The 5,587-nt window shown below is 68.8% G+C and overlaps 1 protein-coding gene across 1 annotated transcript in view; it reads right to left on the reverse strand.

Moving 5' to 3' along the window:
* Positions 1 to 3,655, reverse strand: part of CELF6 (CUGBP Elav-like family member 6) — a 19,954-nt gene extending 16,299 nt beyond the window's left edge. The window contains exon 1 of the mRNA XM_026068260.1: positions 3,579 to 3,655. The gene's annotated coding sequence lies outside the window, so the exon portion shown is untranslated. The remainder of the gene's footprint in view (positions 1 to 3,578) is intronic.
* Between the last annotated feature and the right edge of the window lie 1,932 nt (positions 3,656 to 5,587).

The raw sequence follows: 5,587 nt of genomic DNA on the forward strand, positions 1-5,587 counted from the left end.
GGTGCCCCATGTCCCCCGGCCCCAAGGAGAAGTGAGGGCAGCGGTGCCCCACGTCCCCCCAGCCCCGAGGGGAGGCAAGGGCAGTGGTGCCCCACATCCCCTCAGCCCCAGCCCAAAGGGGCGGCGAGGGCAGTGGTGCCCCATGTCCCCCGGCCCTGAGGGGAGGCGAGGGCGGTGGCACCCCTGGTCCCCATTCCCGCCGCTGCACCCCTCCATCCAGGCAGGCAGGCACAAGAGGCGGAGAACCGGGGCTCTTCGACGCAAGTGCCAAATTCACTAGAATCGACACAAACGGGAGGTAGAAACGGGCCCCGTGATGGGAACCCCGGGGCCACGCGCGGCTGCCGCGCGGCTGAACCCCAGCGAGGCCCCGTGCAGCCTCCCTGCTGCCGCCACAGCGACCACACCACCACCGTGGCCTCCCTGCCACCGCTGCGGCCTCCCTGCCACCGCCACAGCGTCCACACCACCACCACAGCGACCACACCACCACCACAGCGACCACACCACCACCGCAGCCTCCCTGCTGCCACCACGGCCTCCCCGCCACCATCCCCGGGGTCCACACCACCACCACAGTCTCCCCGCTGCCACCACAGCGTCCACACCACCACCGCGGCCTCCCCGCCACTGCCGCAGCCTCCCCGCCACCGCCGCGGCCTCCCCACCACCGCCACAGCCTCCCCGCCACTGCAACAGCGACCACACCACCACCACGGCCTCACTGCCACCGCTGCGGCCTCCCCGCCACCGCCACAGCGACCACACCACCACCGCGGCCTCACTGCCACCGCTGCGGCCTCCCCGCCACCGCCACAGCGACCACACCGCCACCGCGGCCTCCTTGCCACCGTCGCAGCCTCCCCGCCACCGCCACAGCATCCACACCACCACCGCGGCCTCCCCACCACCGCCACAGCGTCCACGCCACCACCGCGGCCTCCCCGCTGCCATCACAGAGTCCACACCACCACCACGGTCTCCCTGCTGCCACCACGGTGTTCCCACCACCACCACAGCGTCCAGACCACCACCACGGTCTCTCTGCTGCCACCACGGTGTTCCCACCGCCACCACAGCATCTTGGCTACCACCACGGCCTCCACACCACCACCACAGGGTCCCTGAATGCCACAGCCGCCAGGCCACCTCCACAGTGTCCCGGCCACCACCATGGCCTCCACATGGGGACACGACTGGCACCCGGGGCTGGATGGCGCTGGGGGGGATGCGCGACATGGGGGACGGTGCTGGGAGCGGCGAGGGGCCTGCGTGTAGCTGCATGGCCACAGGGACGCGTGTGCGCCCACGGGGACACGTGTGCATGCACAGACGTGTGCCCATGTGCAGGGTGTGCGCCCGCGGGGACACGTGTCCATGTGCAGGCGTGTGCCCACGTGCGGGTGTGGGGATGTGTGTCCGTGAGCCGGACCCTGCAGTGCCACACACACAGCGGCTCTGGCTGCTGTATGGAGCTTCCTCACTGTCCAGGAAAGCGGGGTGTTAACTCTTAAGCCTACTGATGCACTGTGCCAGCGAAGAGAACGTGGGCCAGGACAGCACGTCTCCATCGATGCCGTCCCCCCCTCATCCTTCTGGYGCCCGTGTCATGAAGGCTCTCTCCACCCGCTACACACGGATATTTATACAAGTGAGCACGGCTCGGACAGCGGCTGCCAAATGCCCCCAGCTGTGTGCGGGGCGGCGCTTTGGGGACGCCGCCACCCCCCACCCCTTGTGCGCCCTGGGGTCCCGCAACACCTCTCCCCTCGCCGGGGTGTCACCTCTCTCTGGGGGCCCCGGGGCGCCGTCCTGCCGCTCCCTCCTGCCGCCGGCCTCTCGCCGCCGCTCCTGCCCTTAACGGGCGCGCTGCGAGCCACGTGTGGGGAAAATTTATGGGGCCCGCGGTTTACTCAGCCAACCGGTGGCGCTATCGATTTTTATTTAGGGGAATAATTAAATATTTATTTTCACTTTGTTAAGCTCGGGAGGTCGAAGCCCGCAGAAGGCAGAACAGCGTGCAGGCGGGAGAAAATCGATGCCTCAGCTTGCGGCCTCTGGAGCAGCTCCCGCGCCCGCGGGGCCGGGCCGGGCGGCCCAGGGGCCGCGTTCGCAGCAAAATCTGTCTTTCGCTAGGAGAAAGGGGAAAAAAAATAATAATAATAAAAAAGGAGGAAATACTGCCCGAAGCTGGCTGCACCAGAGAGCTGGCAGCTGGATTTTGAGCGCTGACCCGTGGTGGGGGCGACAGCCGGGCTCGCATGAGGGCCGCGGCCGCCCTCCGCGCCGGGGCCACCACTGTGCAGCGGGGCTCATCAAAGACTGATGAGGCCGCGTTTCGTTCGGCCGCGCGTCCCCGATCGATCTATTTGGTGTTATTTCAAATTGCCGCTCAATTTTTAATGGCCCCCAGCTGCCAGCGGGGCTGCGCGCCGGGACCTGCCCTCCCTGCTCGGCCGGCCCCGGGCGCCCGTTTCGGGTGCGGGCGAGTCGCCGGCTCCCGGCAAATCCAGCTTGACCCCAGGCAAATCCTATCTGGGGACTAAAGCAGCAGTTTTGAAAGCCAGCCTGCCCAACGCAGCCTGAAAGCATCCCTGCCCCGCAGCGGGGCCGCATCCTGCCYGCACGGCCCTGGCCTCCCGCGTGCCGACAGCGTGCCGGGGCCAGCTCCCGGCTGCTCGCGGAGCCGTGCGGGTCATGCAGAAACCGGCACGATCCCCTGCTCAACATGGGGAAACTGAGGCACGGGGAATCCTTCCCTTGTGCGTCACACGCCAGTCAGTGCCTGGCTGAGCACTCCAAGCTCATTGCAGCAGTGACACCCAAGCACCCGCTGGGCACCCGCCGGCTCACCGAGCGGCACCAGCGAAATCCGTATGCTCCAAGATCAGCAAGACAAGGGGCTGCGGTGACCGGACACCTCCGGTTTCTCAMCCCCCAGGGCAGTGACAGCAGTCGCGTGGCGGCGTGCGCCTGTCCCAATGGCGGGGTCCGAGCCCGGTGTCGGGATGCAGCTGCAGCTGCCGCTCGCCGGAGCCCTTGGCAGGAGCCGGGGAAGGAACCCGGGGCACGAAACCAGAGTGAATTCATTTAAAACTCCGGATCAATATTTGCAAGTCTCTCTCCCCCTCCCGCTCTAACCGCAAACGAACGGTTCTTATTCATTACGATTTAATATTTATATCCCATTACAGGAGGCGATAGCGAGGCAGGCGGCCCCCCGACGAGCGCGCCAGGGAAGCGGCTGCGAGCAGCCCCCGCGCAGCGGCRTTTGCTGGGTGCAAAGTGCCCTCGCAGGCAGGTGGCTGCGCACCCGCCGCAGTGGGCACGGGGGAAACCGAGGCACGGCGGCGCGGCGCGGCACGCAGCGGCCACCGAAAGCCCGGGCATGCGGAGCCGCCGGGCGCCCGGCACGGGACCCTCCGAGCCTCCCCGAGCGCCGGCGGGCTGCTCGCCCCCCAAACACAGCAGGGCCTGCCGAAAACAGAGCGGCGATTCGCACCCGCCGCCGCCGCCGGGGAGCCGGCCGGCGCCGCGCGGTCGCCCCCGAGTGCCACCGGCGGGACGCTGGCACTTACCCCCGGCAGCGTCTTCTGCTCGTGCAGGGCGCTCTGGGCCTTGAGGGCAGAGTCCCGGGCGCAGTAGGTGAGGAAGGCACAGCCTGCGGAGACGGGAGACGGGAGACGGGAGTCAGTCACCCCCGGCGCCCCAGCGTCCCCCCGGCACGCACGGAGCCGGCCTGGCGCCCGGCAAGGCGAGTCACGCGGGCGCTTTCCGTCCCCGTCCCATTGCTCCCCTCCCGGCTGCCCCGCGGGGTGCAGCTCTGCCCTGCTGCTTCGCTCCATCCTGCCGGCGCCGAGCCTGGCGCTCCTGCCTCCTCCGGCCCCGTGGCGGCCCTGGGGGCCACATGCCGCCGGCAGCTGCTGCAGCCCCGCGTCCGCATCCCAAACCTCGCGGGACGCAGAGCGAGGGGCGACGTTTCAGCCCCCAAAACGGCGTGGGGGAAGAGCGATGACAGCGAGGTGAGGGAGGAAGGCGAGAGCGAGCGAACCGTGGGCTGCGGCACTGCGAGGCCGGTGCGCTCCCGGATCCCGGCGTGTCGCTGCGGGGCGGAAGGGCCAGGAGCCCGGCGAAAGCCGCAGCCACGCTCCTCCGGGAAGATGGCGATTTCCGAGCGTCAAGCTGAGCTCCCGGCGCCACGCATCGCTCCGCAGGCGGCCGACCGGCTCCCGTCACCCACGCCGGCGGCCAGGCGGCTCCGCAGCCCGGGGGACCCTGCCTGCCGCGGTGCTGCAAGCCCCCGTCCTCCGCCGGGGCCTGCCTTCCCCCAGTGCCGGCACGTCCGGCACCCGCTGCTGGCCCCCCATGCACTCTCCTCAGTCAGCCGGTTGCAGGATGCTCCGGGCAAGCCAGGCGTGCCGGGTCCAGCCCCTCCGCTGTCCCGCGCACGTGGCGGGTGGGCAATCAGAAACGCGGCCGGGGCGAGATTTTTCCCACGCTGACTCACGCCGCCGAGCGCTCGCTCACCCACGATGCTCGGCGGGAGCCGGGGCGCACGGCACTAGCGAGGTCGCACGCGGAGCGGCGCCACGGGAAGGGGCGTCCTGCCGGGCCGGGCGCGCGGCTCCCATGCCCGAACCCGGCACACGCCGCCGTGCCGCTCCCTGTCCATCTACCTGAGGGCTCCCCTCTGCGATCGTTGGATGCGGTCACATCCAAAAGCTTCTCAAAGTGATATTAAAACAGCAGCAAAACAGTTTCCCTTCAACAAAGTAAATATTTAATGAATAAAATTGACATTGATGCATTTTTAATATTGGCACAATTAAATCTGCCAGCTGATTAAGTATTAATAACTCCTAATAAGTACAATCAGCGTGCCTCGGAGCCGAGGGGCCGCGGCCCCGGGCGGGGGGGTGTGGAGGGCCGGGGGCCGTGGCACGGCGGCAGGGGCACGGCCGCCCCGGCGGGGGGCACGCCGGCAGCCCCTCGCCAACCGCCAGCCGCGCGTGACGGGGAGGCGACGGTGGCGGATCGCTTCAGCCGCGAGCTCGGCGCGCCTCTGCCTTCCCGGCTGCCTGCGCTTCCCGTGTTTACCACCTCAAATCAAGCTGGCTTCCTCCTTCCTTTTTTTTTTCCTTCTTTCTTTTTTCCCCCCCCTTGCAGGCGACGACGCGGATGGTTCCCCCGGCGTCTGGGAGAAGTTGGGAGCCGGGCGGCTCCAGGGACAACGTTTGAATCGGGGTTGAGCCGCGTTCCCTGGCCGCAGCTGCCGACGCCTGGAGCGGCTGGGCGGCCTGGCAGCCCGTGGGCCCGCCACGTCCAGGTGTCCGGCCAGGCATGGATTCCGCCGGCCGGGCACGGATGAAGCTGAGGCCACCGGGCTGGGAGCGGGGAGCGCTGGCAGTTGCCCTGCGACCCGCCGCCGCCAGGCCCCACGCGGCCGCATCCGTAAACACCGAGTTTCGGTTTCCTAGAAACTCCGCACGGAGCCGCACGCTACCTGCGTCCCAGGGGCTCGTTTGCAGCTGGCAAACGAGCGCGCGGCTCCCAGCCGGGAGGCCCCCGGCTCGCCCCGGCCCTGCTG

This window comes from Apteryx rowi, unplaced genomic scaffold (assembly GCF_003343035.1).
Source record: "Apteryx rowi isolate R43461 unplaced genomic scaffold, aptRow1 scaffold_27, whole genome shotgun sequence".
In the NCBI taxonomy this organism is placed as follows: domain Eukaryota; kingdom Metazoa; phylum Chordata; class Aves; order Apterygiformes; family Apterygidae; genus Apteryx; species Apteryx rowi.